The 22,198-nt window shown below is 37.9% G+C and overlaps 1 long non-coding RNA gene across 1 annotated transcript; it reads right to left on the bottom strand.

The window, feature by feature from the left end:
• Positions 1 to 1,019: 1,019 nt before the first annotated feature.
• On the bottom strand, positions 1,020 to 20,465 carry LOC119705662. The gene is made up of 3 exons (XR_005258285.1): positions 20,418 to 20,465; positions 19,388 to 19,497; positions 1,020 to 1,074 (listed from the first exon to the last, which is right to left on the bottom strand). It is a non-coding gene; the product is annotated as an uncharacterized LOC119705662 (long non-coding RNA).
• Between the last annotated feature and the right edge of the window lie 1,733 nt (positions 20,466 to 22,198).

Genomic DNA, 22,198 nt, shown 5'->3' with positions numbered 1-22,198 from the left:
AAAGTTGTTTCTGTGTTCCTTCCAAATGTTATTTAGGAGCAAGGATTACACTGTGAAGCATGTTTCACTAAATCACAGCATTTGAGAGTTTAAGCCTTACGTTAATTTCTAACACTGTACTGCAGCCTATTTTACACCAAAGAAGTGAGAAACTACAAAGAAAACCGAAAGCTCACAGGATTATCTGCTTAACCTCAAATGAATATGGCTAAACTGGAACAAAGTACATCAGTGCTCTAATACTCAAGGTTTAGTGTTTCATGGGGAAGTAATATCAGCATTAAATGGGCCTGTGGTTTTTTGTGAGCAGATTTTGTTTGCCCCAGGTTTGCTCATAACACACGTCTGTAATAACTGCTACATTCACCTGTGAATAACACAGGAATCTAGAGCTTCAGCTATTTGCAGAGACAGGAGAGGAGTTGACAATTAAAGAATTCTTTGTTTAAAATACAAAAGGAGAAACAAACAAATATTAATCACTGGACATTTCTGATACAATGTTTAACTCGCCCCCCAATGCAGTTGAATTACCCTCAAGATAGTAAAGTCCATCATTCTACCTAACTAATATTTTAGGTTCCCTCACTTCAGTAAGCACCTTCAACTACTCCTAATAATTTGGAAAAAGCCAGCTGTTAGGACTGAGTTTAGTGGCTAGCATTCTCAGCTACTACTGATTATTATAGAAAAAGATGTTTCAGTGGTTAATGGAGGTGAAAAAAGCAGGAAAATACTCTTGAAAGCAATTATGAGATAAAAAATTCCTAGGAAGACAAGTCAATAAATCCCAAGTCTCTTAACCATTGTAATCAATCTTCTGTTTGTAAAGAACAAACAGCCAAGGTACATACCACTCATTACTGGCTCTTCACTGTATTTTTAATAACCCAACAGAGCAATTGAAGGCCTGAGGCCAAGTCAAATAATTTTAATTTTTCTGTAGTAATGAAAAACAAAGAGATCTAGTAGCATGAAGATGTTTGCTTTTCACTTACCAGAGCCAAAGGATTCTGCACAGGCCATTTAATCTTCTGTCATCATTAAATGTTATCTTTAACAGTAAAGGGAATTCTGGAATATAAAAAAACAGCAAAAAATATCTACGTATCATTCAAGTCTACCAAAAGCAACAGACACTTAAAATAATCTCATATATTAAGTAACTTTTAGAGTTCTATGTGACTCCTAAGGTTATCACATTCTCTCAGACATTTCTGCATTCTGTCTGTTTTAATACATTTGAACACGAGCTCTGAAATCTGTGCAAGAGGAGTAGGAATAAAAGAAAACTAAGTTCTTTGCCTTTAAGATCCAGAACTATTAAAGCTTCACTGTACTGCACTTTCCTCACAGAGTAGAAGCAAGGACAGACATTAGCATAAGGAAAAGAAATCCTTTACTTGAACTATCAGAATCCAAACATGACTTATGAATTGTTAGAACATACAGTTTGGTGTGCTTGGTTGTTTTTTAATTGTAGTTCCAACTTTCCTTCAATTATCAACATCATAAGATAAAATGCTCTCTAAAGCAAATGTGGAATTTTGCTCACAGAGCTATAAGAAGTAGATTTAAACATTGCATGACCGTGTTTAAAATTAAGAAATACCTGGTGTATTGCCAACTTATAAAATGTAAATGGTGTAAATGCCAACTTATAAAAGTATAAAAAGATGCATTACATACATTCAGAGAATAGTTGCCATTGCAAGTTTCCAGATGTGTAACATGAGGATTTAATGACATTTTAGCACCACCTGTAACATTACTGCAGCTGAAAAATACTAATGCTGAACAAGAGGAATAAGAAGCATAAACCCACTTCTTTTTCAGTACTCTCCCTTCCCCTCAGGAACACAAGAAAAGGCTACCAACTGTTCTTTAGCAACAGTACCAAACAAGGAGCTCAATGTAAGAAGCAGTCCTCAAGGCTTAGGGGAACATCAGCAAGAAATAGAAAAAAAAAAAGTTATTTCTGCATTAATTTTCCTATTCCCAAATAGCTTGTGCATCATTTAAAAACAAAGAGAAATATGCAGAGTGATCATACAAGGACCACAGCTACTGCAGGAAACAGATGCAATTGAATTTAGTTTTATGTGAATCAGAACTGGAGGTCATGGCTTATCCTTGCTATAGGACTGCACAGAAATTAATCTTGCCAAAAAACCCAAAAGATAAGAAGCAGTCACTTTAGACTCTGAGTATAATGGAATATTATTTCTGTACAACTGCAAGGAACTGCAGCTTGTTTGGTTGCCTTGTTAAGTTACAAAGAACAGCTGACACCAAACTGAAGGGAGTGGCAGAAAGCCAAGCCTGTCTCAAAGCAGAACCACTTGTCTGCTGTATATTTGAAGATGTAATAACCTGCCTGTCTCCTTGCCTAACCATGGGGCTACCTTCCCCTCTTTCATTATGGAAACACTTCCAGGACTGATGGGAGAATATTTGAACTGAATGACAATCCTACCTGTGGGCCCCAGGCCAATCTTAACAGAAATACCCAATATGATATATCCAGAGGGAAAAAAAATACAGCTTTGATTCTCTTTCAGACAGGAGTCAAATTACGGGGCCTAATATAAAATCCACCAGATTCAGTGTAAAAGCATCAAAAAAACCCATACACTCTCCTAAGGAGCAGGATCTGGATGCCCTATGAATAATAGACATTAGCTTCACTGAATGTACTGGAATACTTTTCTACACAAAAGTACACTCAAGCTGAAAGATTTCAAGACAGAGCCAAACATCTAGAGTGCTGTTTTGAAGGGTAATTCATTATGTTAGTGATCCTATTGATTAACAGCAAACCCCTCTTATTAAGGTTAGATGTGCCTATTGATTTTTTTCTTTTTAAGGAAGACTTTGTATGAATATTAATGGCTAATGCCTAGAATTGAAAAACTGAAGGATGATTTAGCTAATTAAATGAAACTGGGTTCTCTGTTCCCAGCAGCCAAACTACCTAAGCAAAATGCCACATCTGATCTGATGCTTATTTTTGCTATTTTTAAAAGGATTTTGGAAGAAAATCTTTGTTACAACCTCTTATACAAAGGGAAAAGTGAGGTAGGAGAGTATAAACAAAGAAAGGTTAGGTTAGAAAAGTATCAGAACAGATACTACACAACCACAGCCTACAAAGGGCTGAAAAATTGAATTGTGGATGTAACCCAAGGCATAACTCATGTGTTTCTCTAATGCCAATATAAAGCTGCAAATTGAAAATAGGTTTACTTTTCTAGAGCTCAGAAACAGTGCAGCATCACTGAAACACCCCAGTCTTCTAGTGCACTATTTGTTTCATTTATTACCAGTGAAGTTGGGTCTAATTTTCCTGACACCCCTGAATGCTTTACACAGTAGCAGTCAGCTGCAGAGCTGCAAGTCTCATGATCCTGATGGGGCATAAAGCAGATAAAGTACCAAGTTCCTCCTTTCTAGTGCAAGAAACCTCTTAAGCACCGACAAATCTGATTATTCAAGAATATTGTCCTCTTTAGCCTGCTCCAGCAGCAAACATTTCAAAATATAGCTAAACCTATTTTCTCATCAGATGGGGCCATGTGTCTGGTAATGTCTGCACACAGCACATCTAAATAAATGTATCTTCATTAGTTTCATGTCAGTGTTAGCTCAAATAATAACAAAAGTACCCTCAGATTGAATGTGCTGCCAAAGCCAGCCAGCTCTGCTTTTTCCTACAGTATTATCATCCACTAAAGCTGTTGATTATGAAATTATTTTCTATCCCTGTCCTTCACACTATCTGACCAAGCCCAGACTACTGCTCTCTGCTGTCTGTATGCAAATAATAATTCATATTCCAACTCAAATAAACAAAGAGAGTACAATGTTGTGTTCCTGTAGCAATCATTTAAAATACTGATCCATTAATATCTCTCACAAATAGGGGAGACAGTTATCCAGCAATTCTAGAAGAATGCACACATATGATTTCAAATATGTATATTTTCATCTTGGACAACCTAAATTTTAAAAAGTATGTATAAAGGAGAGAAAAAGGTTATTGTGGAAAGTACAACAGAGGAGTTGGATATTTCCTGTTTTATTAGCAGCTCACTAACAGCATAAAGATGAATAATGCATGACTTATCCAGAAATTAGACGTTCAAACAACTGAAGAGAGAGGTAAGCTTGAATAACCATCACATCAATCTTCAGGGAAACAAATTAGGGTACATTACTGTCACAGCTTTTGCTTGACATGGTTTGAGATTTTAATCCAGTTACGTGGAAAGCCTTGGGAACATCAAAGAAATAACTTTCCCCCCCTCTCTTGAACACAAATAAGTGAAAAGGCTTTTAATAAATCCTTTTAGCTGGATACATAGCTTATACAGAGGGGAAAAGAACATAAAAAATATATTTCTCTAAATTCTGATTTACTCTGGAAGAAGGAATGATGCCTCAGTTACATCCCTACCAAAACAGAAGCTTTTAGAAAATTCTTTCACTAGACAGCCATTCACTGAATTGCTACATTAATGTACATTTCAGTCTTTGAAGTCAAGCAAAAAAGCAGAAAAGGCTCAAGAAAAAAGGCATGCTGTGCCCCCTTTACAATTACATTAATTATTTTTCCCATCTCCATGGAAAGGTTATTTACTGTATCCAGATTTCTTATTTTCCTAGCAAGACTGAGTGGGGAGACAAGATAAACACTTGTTATTTCATTTACAGAACTTGTACAGCTCACTTATTTAATTAGATTTGTCACGACAATTGGTGGTCAAAGTAAGAGTAAAACTCCGTTTACATCCTGATAAGCATGCAACAAAGGCCTCTGTTCCTCCATTAAGGCCACCCAAAGCACCCTGAGAGCTAAATAAATAAGCAAAGAACAGACAGGAAAAACTTACTTGCAGTGATGAGATATTCTGGTTATAACTAAGTCACATCATTGCCATGGAAGAAAAATCACTGGGGTCAAGTACCTAATTCCTGTGCCCACTCCACTGGCAGACTCAGAAATCATTCAGTAAAGGTTGTGAGTAAAGGTGCATCTATGTTTGTGCCTTTCTAATTCAAGTATTTCAACAATTTCAAGGTTTTGTCTGCAGCTGTGAACTGCAATTTTAAATATACAGCTGTACTATAGTCATATCACAAAATTATACTGCTTGGATAGGGATATGGATGGAGACAAGTTCCAAAGGACAGAACAATAGCTTTCCTCTCAGGAGCCATGCTTTTCTTTCCCACTTCTGCCATTGCTAACTGTGTTGCCTTGGTTGAGGCATTGGAGATCAAATTATCCAATTTGTCTACTAATTTAATTGATGCAGTAATAAAATGCAAGTGTCTGCCTAAATATTATCAATGGTGTGACAATACCAGTTTCCTATAAAATTCAGTTTTGCTTCTAAACCTTGCAGCAGACATGAAATAGACACCTGAGGCTTTTCAACTTTAGACTGTTGAGTGCTCCTGAAACAAGACAGCATGCACATCAACATCAGGAATCTGCATTCTTGTCATTTTATTTTCCTCCAAAACAAGCTCTGGCAATTTTTCCAGAGCTACTTTCCCAGCATAGAAAAAAACCCAAAACAACAATGAAGAAAGAGGTTCAAAAACCACATATAAATAAGCATATTATCCAGGCTACAGGGAAAGAAAGAAAACAGCAACACACGGGAGTTACCCAGTTCCCAAACAGCTTAACCATCTTCCACTTCCTTCCATATGACTACTTCCTGCTGTCTCTGGGCAAAGAGTAACCACTACTCCCCTTTGTGCTAAGAAAACAATAAAATTGTGTTCTGGCATATAAGCAACGAAGAGCAGAACAAAATCTGACCACAATGTCTCTTTCACGATGCAGGGCATGATGCTTCTGACAAGTCTCAACCACAATATCTCTTTAAAATTAGATTTAAAACCATGCAAAGGAAACAACCAGAACAGCAAGGAGGTAAATATAACTTTTTGCCAAAATGTTATCTGAACATATTAGCAGGATCCTGACGACACAGCTATTACATCTTGTCCAATTTCTCTTCACTTTTTTCTTTTATCCAGGTCCTGAAATATGAGCAACTGGAGTGTATTTATTATTGAGCAAATTATATTTAGATTGTTTTAAAAATCAGAAGTAACTATCAACACAACGTTGCAAATATACCAGGTACATTAGTGATAGATTTCAATTTTCTGCACCCAGAATACTGGCATTGTTGTTGCTGTAGGGATTATGCTGACAGTAGCTTTTGGCAGCATAAGAACAGGTGACATTCATTACTCAGGTCAGGTTCTTCTAGAGTAAACATTTGTAAACAAATTACTGCTTAAACTGCCATTTCCTGGCCAACAGCACACTCATGTCATCTGGTTTTGGGCACAGTTCCTCCCACTTCTAACAAAGAGGATACTAGAAGTGAAAAGAAAGGAGTCATAAAATAGATTCAACTGTTCTGACACAGAAAAGAGCATTACAGGAATGACTGAACTCTGTTCTGGACCAGAGGCAACTAACAATGCCAGGGGAATTGTGCTCCCTTTGTTTTCAGAAGAAAAAAAGCCAGCAAAACAAAACCAGAACCTAGCTAAAACCTGAAAAGGGTGGGGAAAAGAACAAATTCATTTTCTGTACAGCATCATCAACAATTCTGACTTCGTAGTAACTTTGACTTTGAATTCAATTTAAATCAACACAATTCTCTAAAGGTTGGAACGGTCACAGAGAATGGCAGCAAAGGTTAGTGGCTATACTTGATATTAAATTGAAATGTCTCCCTTTGCTGGCTTAGATCTATTAATTGATTTTTTTAAAATCTATTGTTTTTTAACTTATGCTCAGCTCTTCTCTGTGTCTAGTGCCCAGTCATCTCCATGTAGAAAGCAAAAGCAGCCTTTCCAGCAGGAAGGGATGTTTTAGATTACTATACTGAACAAAACAGTCCATTCCCTGTCGAAAAAAGGCCCATAATGTTGCAAGAAAAAAGCATCTTAGTAATGGATTTTTAAAGCCTCAAAGAAAATTCTGGTTTTGTAGAAACTAAACAGAAAATTAGAGAAAATGGAAACAAATACTTCATTTATACCTGTGGCTATGAAAGCAGATTAAAAAAGAAGATGAAAGGCTTCAAGTTCCACTGCTGCATATCCTGAGCCACAACGGGCTCAAAAGGCTACGCACACATTTTTGCTCTCTCAGGGAAAGAGAGGAATAGAATAGAAATTCTGAACTGCAGAGATGATCCCTATCCTTTAAAACATACCTCAGTAATGGATTTTTTTTTAGAAAAAGTAAATATCGAGAGAACAAACTAAATATACAATAGGTTTTAAATTGCTCTAGTATTGGAAATGTTTGAGGATTGGTAATTTTTAAGAACAGCCTAAGAAGCACATAAAATCTAGAATAAATAATTCCCTAATGATTCTCAGGCCCTTTTACATTTATTGCAAGTGACAACATTCAAATACAAGACAGTGTAATAATTAATATTGCAATTAATTATGGCAATTAAGTTTCTTTCAACTGAAGAAACCGGCTGCTTGACAAGAAATAAGGAATACATTATGACTTACTCAGCTGAGCAGTGATTTATGTAAGCAACATACTATCTCTGATAAATCTAGTCACATAAGTAATGACTGTGTAGAAACGAGTGTTTTTTATGATAAATTCAATCCTTGCTTTCAGGTGCTCATAAAAACTCATGTTCTAGCCAAAGAGGAGCTCTAGACACAGGCAAAGCAGGTGACTGCCCAACGCGGAAGCTCTTGGAGGTACAAACCTGCTACAGTGCCACCACCTGCTACTCCTACAAGTGATCAACTCTGCAGAGATCCTGACAGCTGAGTTTGGGGGGGTTTTATGCCTTAGAGAGTCTTTGCTCCTCCAGGGTCTCAACATTAAAAGTTAGAGACTGAGCAGTGGATTCTGTGGAATGCCTCTACCTCCACAAGCAAAACAAGCCATAAAAACCCTCTTGCTTTCTTGCCACAGGGCCATAGAATAACATGGCTCCTTTGGGTAAAAGTGTAATGAAAAAACAAACCAAAAAAACTCAAAAAAAGAAACCCCCAAACTATTCACCCACATCTGTCTGCTTCTGGGAAATTCAGCAGAAGGTTCTAGAGAGAGCAGAAAGAAGATTGGCATAGGACAAGGCTTTGTTGTTTTGTCAGTAAAATCCACATTTTGGGCTCAGGGTGCCCTATTCTATTCACATCTGCACCACCAAGCAAGACTTCTGTCCTTTGAGGTGTATCAGTGATGCTTTGCTCACGTGTTTTTGTCATAAGGGTTTGCATTCTTTTTCCTGGGAAAAATGCTTACCAATGCTGCTCTAATACAGTTACAATGTAACATTTCTCATCACTTTTACTTTGAAGATTTTATTTCCAGACAGCCCTGACAAAATGAGTCTGTCTCAATGCTACTTTATCCAACCTTAAAACATAAGGTTTGGAGATGACAGTTGAATGTTACAGTCTTTGTTTTGGCAAAGCACCATATATCACATCTGTCCAAGTTGTGCTCTGTGAAACAATATATCCTAAGCACTTGAAACCCAAAAATACAGATTTTATGCTTTTAAGCAAGAGTGGATAAAACCGGTCCTTTTTCTATTTGTCTGTGTTTTCTTTTTCTTGATTCAGCATTATTTACAGATAAACTACAAACTACAGAAAGTCAATAAAAAGAAAACTGAACAAAGCACATGACACTAAACAGCTTATCAGCAAGAGCTGTATCATCTCCTTGCCTGTCTCCTTCAAGTTAAAGGAGATCTAGAATTTATAGGGTGCTGGTAAACACACTTTAGAGATTTGAAGCAGCAGCAGGAAGAACACAGCACTTGCCAAAGTCCACATAAGGACAGAAAGATATGAGCAATCATTATCTGTGCAGCTCAGTGGAGGCAGCTCCTCAGAAGAGTGCAGTGAGAAAAGACAGGGCTGCAAAGTCCTGTCTCCCACTGCAGACCTTTCTGCCCCAGCTTTCCCAGCTGATGTAGCGGTGACTGACAGCACCATAGAAAATTATACATCACAGATTTTTGGGTCAAGCTGCTTTCCTCCTATAGAATATGGCCTCAGATTTAGCAGAGATGGAAAATAGATATACTGGAAGGTAATTGTAACTTTTATCTATAGATATCTCAGACTTGGATGATGCAATCCTGTAAGTAGCTTTCCGTGCATTGGCTTTCTTTAACCTCTGCTAAAATAAAAGCCCTTTACTACACAATTGATCTGGCTGCTCCCCTGAAGCACTCACTTCAAGAAGTTTGAATTCTAAAACACCAATATTTATACAAAGAAAAATTACCTTTTGGCATATAAAGTTGTCAAGACAATAGAGATTTATTAAGTGTTAATAGATTTCTGAAAGCCCTCAATTTATAGTCTGAAGCTATTCCTATAATCACCAACATAAATTCTGGTTAGAGAAACAGCTCTTGTTTTGTGCTGCCATAGAGTCTTAAAAGGATACAGACACAAACCACAATGCACTTTCTGCACTACTTATTACATAGAAAGTTAGAGAGGATGATTGGTCCTTCTTAAATAATTTTTTCTTCAGTTGTTCAGCTATGAGATCAGCAGGACACTTTCAGCACTAATGAATGTAGTGCTGTGTTGAGTACATGTCACTGGGATAGCTCAGAGAAAGAAAACCAAAAAGTCTGGAACACCAAGGAAATCCTGTTAAATCAGAAAGATGTATTAGCCTTGAAGCCTTCCAGGACATTATCTCAGACCCAGCTCACAGACAAAGGTCAGAAAAGAAGTAATGAGGCTGCCCTGGAACTGTGTTGAGCAAGAAGACTGCAAGACTGTAATTTAGACAATGTTAAATCAGACAGCACAGTCTTGTAGAAATGCTTTTCTAAATTTTAAAAGCACAATTGGAACCACAAATTCAGTTATTTTTTCAAATAATTATTTTTGTAAATACTCATAAATCCTCATGCATTAGTCCAAATTTACCAAAAGACTAATTATCACTGCTGGTTTAGCTTTTATAAGATCTGTTAAAGGCAGCTTTGATTATAATGACATGAGACGTGTAAGTATGTATTTGTACAGGTGCACATCAAAGCTTCTGAACCCAGCCCTAATTAAACTTCTTGCCTGCAAAACTATCTGTTCTCCAACATGATGCTCTTCTCCAATTCTCAGTGCTCTGTGATCCATTTTAGCTACCAGTTTATTTTCTTTGGTGTTCCCTGGGGCTTACAGGGAGGATGAAAGAAACATGCTCCTTTCTTCTAGTGTTTATACTGGTTCATGACTGCAGAATAAAGAAATTTGTAATTGTTATGCTTTTGGAGAATCAATGGCCATGTCAGCTACAATTCCTACACTGTTACATGATAAAGGATAGCAAAAAATTTAATTCTTGCACTGAATAATGACAGTACAATAAAGTAAGAGGTTGCCCTAAATTCTGGCCTCAGGTACAAATAATATAACAATGAAGCCAAAGATCCCCAACCTAATAAATAAAAGCAAGGGCAACAGCAGAGAAACGTGTCCTGATTCATCACTATGAAAGCATACCTGAAAACTGAGAAGCTCCTTAAACAGTTTAAGAATTGGTCCATATTCACAAGGACTACAACAGTTTGGCTGGGGAATATAAGACAAACAGAATCAAGCATGTGAGACTGACAGCACTGATAGAGTCCAAATTAAAATACTCATCAATGTTAGTGGATTGTGAAGTATATGACAACTTCAAATGCAAATTTTAATTAAATACCCAAATTTCATACATTTTAAGTCAGCCTTTAAGGATAGGCATTTTTCAGGAATTTCTTCATTTATGGGCATCATGGCAAACTGGCCACAGGGACAGATAGTAGGGTGGGCTGATCCGGTGTACTGACAGTCTAGGACACAAGAGTGACAGCTCCTTAGCACCTTTCAGAAGGCAGGCATGCGGTAAGAGATATTGAAAATAGTCTTGTGACAATGAGGAAATAGGGATTACTCTTTACAGCTGTTATTCAAAGCCTCTAGAAATTCGGTGTGAAAGAAGTGAAGCTTGGATCAACTCTTATTACGTGTCTCTCCTTACAAGTGACCTGCTGATATCAAGTTAAAAATGCCTTAACCAGGTCATAAAGGTGAAGTTCAACTCTACAAAATACCACTTTAAATCCCATGCACCACCTGGAGTTTACATAAAATTTAAGAAGCACACAAATCTTGTGTCAAATTCCTGCTCAGGAATCAATTTTGCCTTAACATACAAAGCAAACTACAGTGAGAGAAAGGTTATAGCATAATATTTAAAAGAAAATATGACATTCAGAAAAAAGTAAATATCATCATAATCCCTATAGTCTTCACCTCCTCACTAAGCTGAAAATGAATAGGATAGCTATCAACCATCAGTTCACTCAAGAGGCACCTGCATAATACACTTAAAACAGGTACACAATTACACTTATTTTTATATGAAATCCAAATTTTCTACGCAAAGAAGTTCTAAACACAATCCCAGATCACATCCATGTTTCTTTGTTGCAAGCATAAAGAAAGAAAAAAAAGAAAAATTATTCTAGAACAATCGTCCTCCTAACACACCCTCCCAGAAGCACCAAGCCAGGAGGATCTTCAGATGCAATTGATTGCAATGATTCTTCAGATACAATCTCCAGGTGATCTTCAGATGCAATGATTGCAAGATTTCAGACATTTTTAATTGCTCAGACTGACAACATGAAATGAAGGCAAAGAATCAACCCGCTAAGGTTTGATATAACCCGCATAACTTTGAATGACATTGAGTTTTGACTGCTAATACAGTTGTACACCAAACCAGCTGAAGGCTTTTCACCAATGCAGGCAAAATTCAGCAATGCAATATAGCAATAAGGGCCAAAGGGCAGGAGGGGGAATTAGTGGCCAGGCCAGTATACTTCTCACACCTAATATTAAAATGTAAATTGCTCAGTTCTCCCTTCCCCATTATTATCTCCAGCAAAAATTTAATCTGAAAAGTATTAGTATAAATTAATATTAGCAGTATACAGGTTAGAGAGTATAAATTATTAGATTTTTTTGTACTGGAAGGAAAATTGGAGTATATTTAGATACCACATACACATCTTGCTATTACTATGGATGGTGATATTGGGTCAGAGTGGAGAATAAAGTAAACCTGGCTGTTCTGAAAAACAAGTTATTTACTACTTGTGTAGAAGGGTTTGGAATCTTAGTGCATAAATCTAAGGAGCTCATTTTAATTGTTCAGTAGAACAGCAGATGCTAGGATTAAAATCCTAATTTACAAAACCAAAAAAACCACATACAGACACACTCTGAGCATGCTCTCTAACTTTGGAAGACTTCATGCACATACTATAGAATAGAAAAAACATCCTCAATACTTATGTAGTTATTTCTATTTTATACCCAATACTTGTCTCTCAGGATTATTACAGCACATTCCTTTTCCAAAGGATGTCTAAGCCATTTTGTAAGGGATGAGTCCCTCCTCTATTGATCTCCTCTAGCTATATCACACTTCTTTTGATACAGCTCTGGCAGCAGTAGGAGGAAAGTATTATTTGATTTAGCTCATCTTGCTGCTTTGTTGTAGGCAGGCTCTGTGCCCTGTGTCAGCTCAGAACCAGCACTGAACTCTCCTTCTCCCCCTGTTACAGCCGTGCTTGGCTCTCACAGGGCATTAGCCAAGATGCTCCCTGGCAGGAGCACTGAGCTGGTTTTGCCCACATGTTCCCACACTCGACAGGAACAGGCAGTGTTGAAGGTAGAGTGTTTGTGAGCTGCAGCAATGCTGGAGGGCAGCTGGGCTCATTACTCACTTCTGCAGCTGGAAACAGAGTATTTATTGTTGTGAGACCTTACCCCACCAGGGCATCTCAGCCCCGCAATTATCAATATATACACTCAGCCAGAGTCAGCCGCTCACTTCATTGTCAGTATGTCAGAATCATGTACTGTAATTTTATTACCTGTGCCAGATCAGCTTGTTTGATTAATTGTAATTGTTCTTGGGTTTAGCCAATAGAACTGAATGAATTAAAAGCCCCAAGGTTTCAGATTCTTTCCCCTCTATAAGCCAAACTGTTTTAAAGCTTAATAAGGCAACAACCACTTGGCAACACACAGACTGTTTTCCCACAAGCAGTTCAAAAAAGCTCTTCTCCCCTGTTCAGTGAATCTAGTTAGGAAATCAGTCTGCACCACTACAACACCAGTTCTATGCTAGAATACCAAAGTAAAAAGCCACAAATCTCAGCTTCATTGTTATATAGGTTATAAATGATGAAAGAGCAAAGCTGAGCCTCTTAAAAGGATGTATTTTTAAAAGTCTGTCCTGAAACCTGAAATCCCTTGAAATTATACCTGAGGTGATGCTAACCTACTTGCCTAGAAATAAAAATTTTCACAGCAAATTACTATTACAAATATACATATATTATATAGTGAACTATATATGCATATATATGCATATGCCTCACTCAGGAGGCTACCTTAAACATGCTGACATTATTAATCAGAAAAAGCAATATGGTTTCTACAGGGTATTTTAAAATATTATTGATATTGCTAATACATCCCTTTCTTAAAATGCACACACACACAAAACACCCCCTAGAATTTAACAATTTGCATCACCCTGTTTTCTCCTTAGACTTTTACTTTGCACTCTCTGGTTTCTGCCATCCAGTGATCTGGCAGCAGTGTGTTTTATCTCTGTTAAATGACAGACTACATTCCTACAATCAGGAATACTAGAGAAGAAGCTTCTCTCAGTCTCTTCTGTACTTTAAATAATGAAGTTTTCCCTTTCAGCTTGTAATCAGAAGCCCCAGGATTATTAATAAATGTGTGTTTCTTAGATACCAGGCAAAGGCTTCCTGTCTACCATTTAGTTCTTTAGTTTCATTTTCTGAGTCAAGATGAAGGCTCCAAAAAATATTCATTCACAGTTTAAAGACTTGCAAAAAGGAAAACATCATCTTCACTAATTCTTATCAATCAGTAGGAAAACAGGAAATTTAATTTTGACTGTTTAGGTTCAAAATTATTTTCTGATTAACTATTTCACTAAAAATCACTGAAGTAACATTAAAAAGGGCAAGGAGATACAGACCTTGTCATAACTTAGATACCTAGGAAATAATCTCTAAACTTATTAAAGGAGTGAGTTTTCCCTCTTGTTTCCTCAAAAGTGAAAGATCAGGAAGCAGAGAATTCACTTAACAAAAAAAGCTTGATCTCTACTGACAGAAAATTCAGGGTGTTATAAGTCCTAGCTATGATCCTGAGACACTCATGAGAGGTGGTTGCACTTCCCACGAAATGAAACAGAAAAGTGGCCATGGCTGCCACTCTCCATGACACAGCACTTCCCTACACTGCCCTGTTACTGCAAGATCTATTGCAAACATAAGTCATCCTCTGCTTTCAGTTTGTTTGCCACTTACAAATCTTTTTTTCCCCTTTTCTGCTGTTACCTATAGGTTTCAAAATATATTCTTTTCCTTTCTTTTTGAAAGCATGTCCTTATTCTTCTCACTATTATTTCTGTTACCAGGTCCAAACTGGAAACACTGGATTATATTCAAATTGATTTCCCCCATATCAAAATATAACCAACTGCCAGAGTTAACTGACCAGGCAAGATGGACCAGATTTCGCTGAAAATGACAGTTTATTAAATTTACAGAAGTCTCATTACCAAAATTATTCCAAATTTAATTTACTGTCAGTTTAGTAGATTGTGTTTCTAAGCATCTATTTTCAAGTTACTATGGAAACAATTCCCGATACTTCTGTCCTAACTCAAAATTTAAGATGAGTAATTTTAATGTGAAACGCGTAGTGTGACAAAGTGAAGTTTAAGGGGGGTTGAGCCGGATTTTAGGCGTGGGCACGGTAGAGGCAGGTTCAGGTGCGAGCGGAGTCATTTCCCGAGCAAGGGCTCCCTCGAGCGGCAGAGCGGCGGCCCGGGGGCTCCGCAGCGAGCGGGGACACACGGGCCCGGATCCCGGCTGCCCAGAAAAATCATCCCTTTCATGAAAGGAGACAACTCAGAGCGACAAATAACACACAGAACATAAAGAAGTTCATAACCTTAAGGTAATGGAATTCACCTCAGGTCAGCTGCACCCCCAGCTGTCACAAACACACAGAGTATATATTTTTTTTAAAAGTCACCAACGACATTACTTAGATTTGCCACATTTTAAACACCAGGCTTTTCTCTCTTTCATTTTTTTTTTCTTCAAGATTTGCTGATCAAAATGAGAAATGAACCAGAACGTTCTTTGAACTGCATGCTTCAGTTTTAACCCAAAATTAAGTATGCCCATTTTGTCTTACTTGAGGGAGACTAATTTCTTTCCAGATAGAAAGAAGATTTCAAAGTTCAAATTTATCTGAAGATTCTCAAGATGAACCACTGTGATTGTTCTCCTGGAGTGCCTGTTCTCTGGCAATCAAGGCAGAACAGGAAGACTTCAGGAAGGCAGCACGGCCACCCTGTGCTGCTTTCAGCAGCGCACTGGCACAGCACCGGGAATAGCCCCACTCCTTATCACAGAGCCAGTCCGCCCTGCTTCACTGCCACATGGGAAATTTCCGGGATGCAGGAAAAAAGCAAATAAGCAGCAAGAGAAACGAGTTTAAGCCCTTTACCGCCCACTTTTCCTAGAGGGAGCTGCTAACATGTAACACAGCACAAAGCACATCCTGATGACAGCCATCGTTTGGCACACGGTCTTAAAGAACTGTTCCCAGCTTTAATCAGAGAGGGCTGGAAAGCATTCCAGGGACGAGAAAAGCCGGGCTTTCTCAAGCCTCAATCAGAGAGGGCTGGAAAGTATTCCAGGGAGAAAGCCGGGCTTTCTCAAGCCTTAGACCTCTAGCTAAGAAGTATTTTGTCAGTGACTGCCTCCAGTTGAACAGCGCTCAGGCACAGGCTGGCTGCTGGAGCGTCCCTGGCCACAGCTGCGCGCAGGACACGCAGGCGGCTGCAGGCTTGCAGGGGGCTGCACTGGGTATCCCCTCGCAGAGATAAACAAGGTGCAACCAAGCATTTGTGTGGTTTCTCTTGGGATTTTTTTTCACAGGCAGCAGATGCCAAATTCCTTCGTTCCTTACAATGAGAGAGGAAAAAAAAAAAAAAAAAAAAGGAAGAAATCTCCAATACTTGTCTGATATGCTAAGTTACATGTCCAACATAATACAGACTATCTAAATTACATTATGACATTTAAAAGGTGGGAAAATTGCATACACATAAAAAGTCAGAATCCCTTTGCAGTATCCTTTTGTCTGGACTCTTCCTATTTCCTGATTACTTTGCAAATCAGATTTTAGCTGGAAATGCTGCATTTAGTTCATGAAAGAAATAACTACTGCGCTCTATTAGAAGCATTAACCAAAATGCATAATTGGGGAAAATTCTTTAGAACAACAACTTCATATCACAAATAATCTTAGCTGAGACCAAGGCAGTCTGGCTTTTATTTTTGGGGACGTTTGATTAGATTATCTTAAAACTCCCAATCTTATATGTGAACCCTGTGACCAAATCAGGAGAACCATCTTTGAGTATCTTAGGTATTACGGTTTCTCACAAACCCTTTCATTATTTTTTTATTCAGGCCTTTTTTCCCACTTCCAATTAAAAAACCAACAAACAAACAAAAGTCACTAAGTAACACAGGAAGATATTTTATTTCTTCACCTTTCCCCCTTGCCAGACCTCTCAGAAGAAGTCAGAAATGAGCCATTACTCAAGAGGAGTACGATGATGGTGATAACAAGCTAACAGTTATTTTTCACATTTTCCCAGAGTGCAAAGGTAGCAGATGCATGAATACACAATTCTTGCTTTTAATACAAGAGAGGATCTGCAAGTCAATTTTAATATTTCTCTCCCCTAAGTTCTGTATTATTCCTGCAGGCTAAAGAGATTGGTGGTTGCTGAAAGGCAAAAATCTCACTTTCAGATACTCTGTCCGCATTATTAGTTCAGTGACAGATAAAAACTTTTCTGATTTTAACTTGTTATTCAAACATGTTTCCAATTGGAAAAGATCAGACTGACATTGGGTAAAGCTCCAGACTTGCACTTACGCTGAAATCAATGGTAAAAGTCAGATCAACTGGAACAAGTCTGAAGCTAAAGTTATGAAGTAACATTTAGAACTACAACAAATAATGCAATAGGTATTGGTGCATGGTTAAGCAAACTCATAAAAATCTCTTTATAAAGACAGATGTGCCCTTTAGTACACAGCTCTGAAACAGCACTCTTAAACTAGTCAAGAGACACTGCTCCAGCTTGTAAAAGTGTTTGATGTTAGAAAGCTCCAAATGTGACAATCCTCTGCATTTTTTCTACGCACAAAGGTCTATCCTGTACATAAAACTTTTATCAGATGCACTTCCTCCAAAATAACACATAACACTCAACATCAAAATTTTGGCTATATAAAGGACAAGAGAAAATGCAGATACCTTCATAACTTAAGATGAAATATTATTCTTTGTTATTTGTGTTGTAGTCATTGCACTCACAAAAATAACTGTAATGAAATATTTTGTGTAAACTAAATAAATTATCTGTGTAATTTTCTGTGTAAATTATCTGCAACACAATGTAAACTGGGAAGAGTGTGTGCAATGGAAAATGGAAATGTAGAAACCTGATATTCAGGTTTCTAATAAATTCCTTATGCATTTCCTGAGCACTGACTATAAATGTGTTGCTCTATTAATAATTTGACTACTCTTAGCTATAATAAAATTACAAATACAAGCTTAAAGCACAGATGAAAGAGTCACAATTCATCACCAACTGGAATTCAGTATCAGCTTTCTCAGGAATCTCTTTACCCTGTTGAAGGACAAGACTCTGTCAAAAGCTGGGCTGGCTTTGTTTATGGGTAGGCTGATGAGCAGGTGTGGCTTCCTCTATAGAATAAATAAGTTATTCAGTGAACTGTTGCTACAGAATACTTCCATTATAGTTGACACATGTCCCAGCCTCAAAATATTACACACCTTTTCTGCCTCCTTTTTTCCCCAAAGATATGATGTATAGAAGATGGACCTTCAGAGGCAGCTTACTGCCTCCAGAAGCCATATTACTGTTGGTTTTGGGGTTTTGCTGCAGCATTCTTAAAATAAGTAAACATTAAACAACTGCTGCTTGTCCCCAGTCATCTTCTCTAACAGTTTCTTTCATCCTGGCTTAAATCTTTGTACAGTCTGTCCAGCACTGCCTTACCACCACTCTTCACAGCCATTCCCCTCTCCCCCTGCTTTTAGAGGGCCTGGTTTACCTGTACCAGCTGCAGCATACTTCAGGAACATTTAAATACATCTACAGGTGTAGCAACAGGATCTTTACATTAATGTGATGGGAAAATGTCATTGCTACTCTCCTTTTATTGAGAACAGGCCTTCCCATAAAGAACAGATAAACACAAAGCAGTGAATGACAGAATGTTTTTCCTCACTGGGAATGTTTCCACCTATTACAGAAACCAGGCCCTAAGAGGAGAGACGGTAAAAAGCAGATAGTTGAAAAAGATGCAAACTTCAGCTGAATCTAAATTTTAAGCATGAAAATAAAAACCTGTGTAAATCTGTGTTTGCATGCAGAGATGGTGGGTTTGCAGGTGTTTTGACCAAATGTAGTCTTTATGTTAAGAATGTCTCTTGTTCTGACTTCACACAGAGTTAAATGCACTCAGCCAGCAGGGCTTCAGAGTAATGCTAGTGAAGAGTTCCTAGAGTGTAAGTGAACTTGAATTGTCAGTAAAATTAAAAGATTGCATGCTTCCAACTCGGGGAAAAAAGAAAATTCTTATTTAAAGTAGTGAATGCAGGCATAAGACTGTTATACTACAAACCATGGTAACTGAAAGAAACAAACAGCAGAGCCACTTCTTATATCTCAGCTGTTACATGCACTATTGCACCCTAATCAATTGAAACACTTTTCCCAAACACAAACCTTATTAAAAACATTTTTGTCTACTATGATTACAGTAGCACTGAGATCTTAACATTAGGGAAAGAAGGAAGCTGGACTTCAGGGTCTTATATAACAGAGAGACTGCTACAGGGCTGGCTGATCTTTTTCCAGCATTGATTTTTATACTTTTCCTCCAAAATTATGTTTCAGCAAAGATGCTTTGGTTTTTCTGGTTTTATATACAAATTAGGGGTTTGAAATAAACTTCTCACAAACATTCTCAAGTCTTAAATTAGGCTCTTTAAAAGGTATTAAGAAAAATGTCTAAAAACCACTCCTTTTTGTTTACAGTAAAACATGGATTCCTTACAGAGACTAATTTTCACAACACCTTTTTTCACTATTGATATCCATATAACATACCTGTATCACACTTCTGTTGCAATAAGCTCTGCCTTCCATAAAAATCCCCCAAAGCACAGTTTTAGCACATCAGGAACAGCAGACAAGCCAACCTATTACACAAGATGAACCTGTCAAATAATACCAAAAATTAAGATTAGCATAAAATAATAGTGTGTTGATGCTTATCCAGGGTTAAGACATAGACACAGATAGAAATGCTCATACTGTTCTCAAACATTGCCTAGCACAAAGCTTCCAGGGAAATCAGTGACAGGGGTTCCAGTCAGATGCAGTTCAAATGGAGAAGGAGGGTCCTTGCAATGTCAACTTTTCAATGTGTATATGCACGCACACACTTTTTAGCTTTTTATATACATACACACCTTTTTCTTTACTCATCCAGCTCTTACTACAGGATAAAATAACAATCCTTTTGAGATTTTCCCGAGCTTAGGAAAAAAGGCTTCTCATCTTGCTAAAGACTGTTATAAATTCAGCCTGATAATCTAACTTAGTACTTCACAACTTCAGTTCAGACACCAGATGCCAAGCTGTGTTGAAACTTTCAATTTATCTTGCTCTGGGTCACAGAGGAAGGTTTGTGATCAAGAGTTAATTAGGAAAAGATAAGATTAATAAATTTTACTGGTATATTTTTCTGATCACTCCCAGTCTTGAAAAAGGTAACACTATTCATCACACAAAACTAACACTATTCATCACACAAAAATCTCTCAGTGAGGAAGAAATTAAATCACTTTCCTCCCAATCTATGTTGCTCTGTGATCTCTGACTCTACACCCAAAAAATTCCAAAACCTAAATCCAAATTCAAAACACTTTATTTACAAGAATAAAAGGATTTGCCACATGCCCTTCAGATGGAAAAACAACAGTAAAGCCCATGTGCCTCCATAGCTTGGCATTCAAAAATGCAGAACTCCTAAATTCTTCTAACTAACTCAGAAGGAAAATCCCCCAAGCTCACCCCCTCCCTGCTCCCCCTTACAGATCCCCACAGTGCAGTTTTTTAGCTTGTTTAGCACTACCTGCCAGTGTTCCCCTCCTCGCTGATGCCTGCTTTCATCTTGTAAGGAAAACATGCCCAGCACTCAGATAAAAAGTAACTAACTTTCTGATTTTCTCTCAGCTATGTTCAGCTGGGGTTGCAGGCCAATGACAGATCAGGGAGTCGGTGTTGGCATGAGATTCAGTTAACTGAATAAAATGTGTGAAACTACTGACATGACATTAAAAAAAAAATTACTAGGAATTAAAAATAATACTGTGAGGGGGTGACAAAAGTTACAGATAGTGCTGTGAGGGTGGCTGGGTGCCACAGGTGCTTAAGGAGGAGTTAGAGGAGAAACTGTCAGACAGCAGAGAGAATTGGAAGGGACTGTCAGGGACATTCCAGAGACTAAAGTCATGCAAGGTCACCACCTCAGGGTAACCGTGTCAGTAACACCATATAAGGCTGGGATTATCTAAGTAACCCAAATCTGAGTGCAGATGTAGCAAAACTGGGGCCAATGTGGAACAAGTCATTAGGGGTGGATTGTTTATTTGGGAGGAGCCTGCATTGGAAAAACAGAGGTGTGATGACAGCAAAAAACAGGGCCAGGAAATGGCAAAAGGAACGAGGTGTGCAGCTCATTCCTGCGCTGCCCAGGGGTACTGTCAGGCAGCCCTGGCTTTCATCACCACACCCGGGCAGGACAATAAACCAGACCTGCTCTGACCCCAGCAAAAGCTCCAGCTGCTCCCCTGGTCAGGAGAGCTCGGGAGAGGCAGGCAGGGTGCTCTCCCTGATCACTGAGGGAACAGCTGGTTGTGAGCCCTTTAGAGCTGCCCTCTTCCTAAGAGGCTCTTCAGAGTACTAAAATTCTCAACAAATGTCATGTCCTTTCTTTGTTCTTTACTGGCTTGCTTTCCATTGCTAAAAGGGTCTAGAAATCAGACAGTGGGCAGGATACACTAACTGCCTTATCTGATGAAAGCTGATACCAAAAACATTCCAAAGAATGGCCATATGGGCTCAGCAATTTTTTTTTCAGTGTAACTGCATTCTTTAACAGTATTTAAACAGAACACCTTTTTTAATTTAAATTTGATTGTTCAGTAATAAAGCAGGAGTTAGTGATGCCGGGTCATATTTTCATGTTCAGACCACATTGACCACATAAAATAACTTTATAAATAAGCCTGAACAGGGGTTATTTCATTTGTAGTAACATGAAATTGATGTTGTTCTAATTTTCCAGCATGAACATTGTCACTGCGATATTTTATGAAAATCCTTTGCTAGGATTTTTTCTCCTGAGAAGCTAAGAGGCCTCAGGAAAGAAATGCAAAGAACAACTATCTGCTGCTGTGGAATGTGGTCTGGAGATGGTTTACCAACGGGTGCATCTTCGATTAGTCTCACGTGGATTGCTTTTGCTTAATAACCAAAAACAGTTCAGCTGTGTCGGACTCTCTGGTCATTCACCAGCTTTTGTTCTCATTCCATGCTATTCCTTTCTAGCTTTCTGATGAATCCTTTCTCTCTGTTCTTTTAGCATAGTTTTAATACAGTATTTTTAATATAATATATATCATAATATAATAAATCAGCCTTCTGAAACATGGAGTCAAGATTCTCATCTCTTCCCTTGTCCTGGGGACCCACAAACACAGAACATGATCAATATTATTTTATTTCTAAGAAAGCACCACAAAATGCCCCATTTTAAAAAAGAAATTAAATTTCTTTTACATAAAGAATGAAAAAAAAGGTCTGAAACAATAATAGAATTTGAATAGTCCCTTTTGGTGCCTGTGTAAGGAT

The sequence above is a fragment of the Motacilla alba genome, chromosome 11 (genome assembly GCF_015832195.1).
Source record: "Motacilla alba alba isolate MOTALB_02 chromosome 11, Motacilla_alba_V1.0_pri, whole genome shotgun sequence".
NCBI classification, from domain to species: domain Eukaryota; kingdom Metazoa; phylum Chordata; class Aves; order Passeriformes; family Motacillidae; genus Motacilla; species Motacilla alba.
Note: the sequence above shows the minus strand (reverse complement) of the source record. Positions and strands in the feature narration are given on the sequence as shown.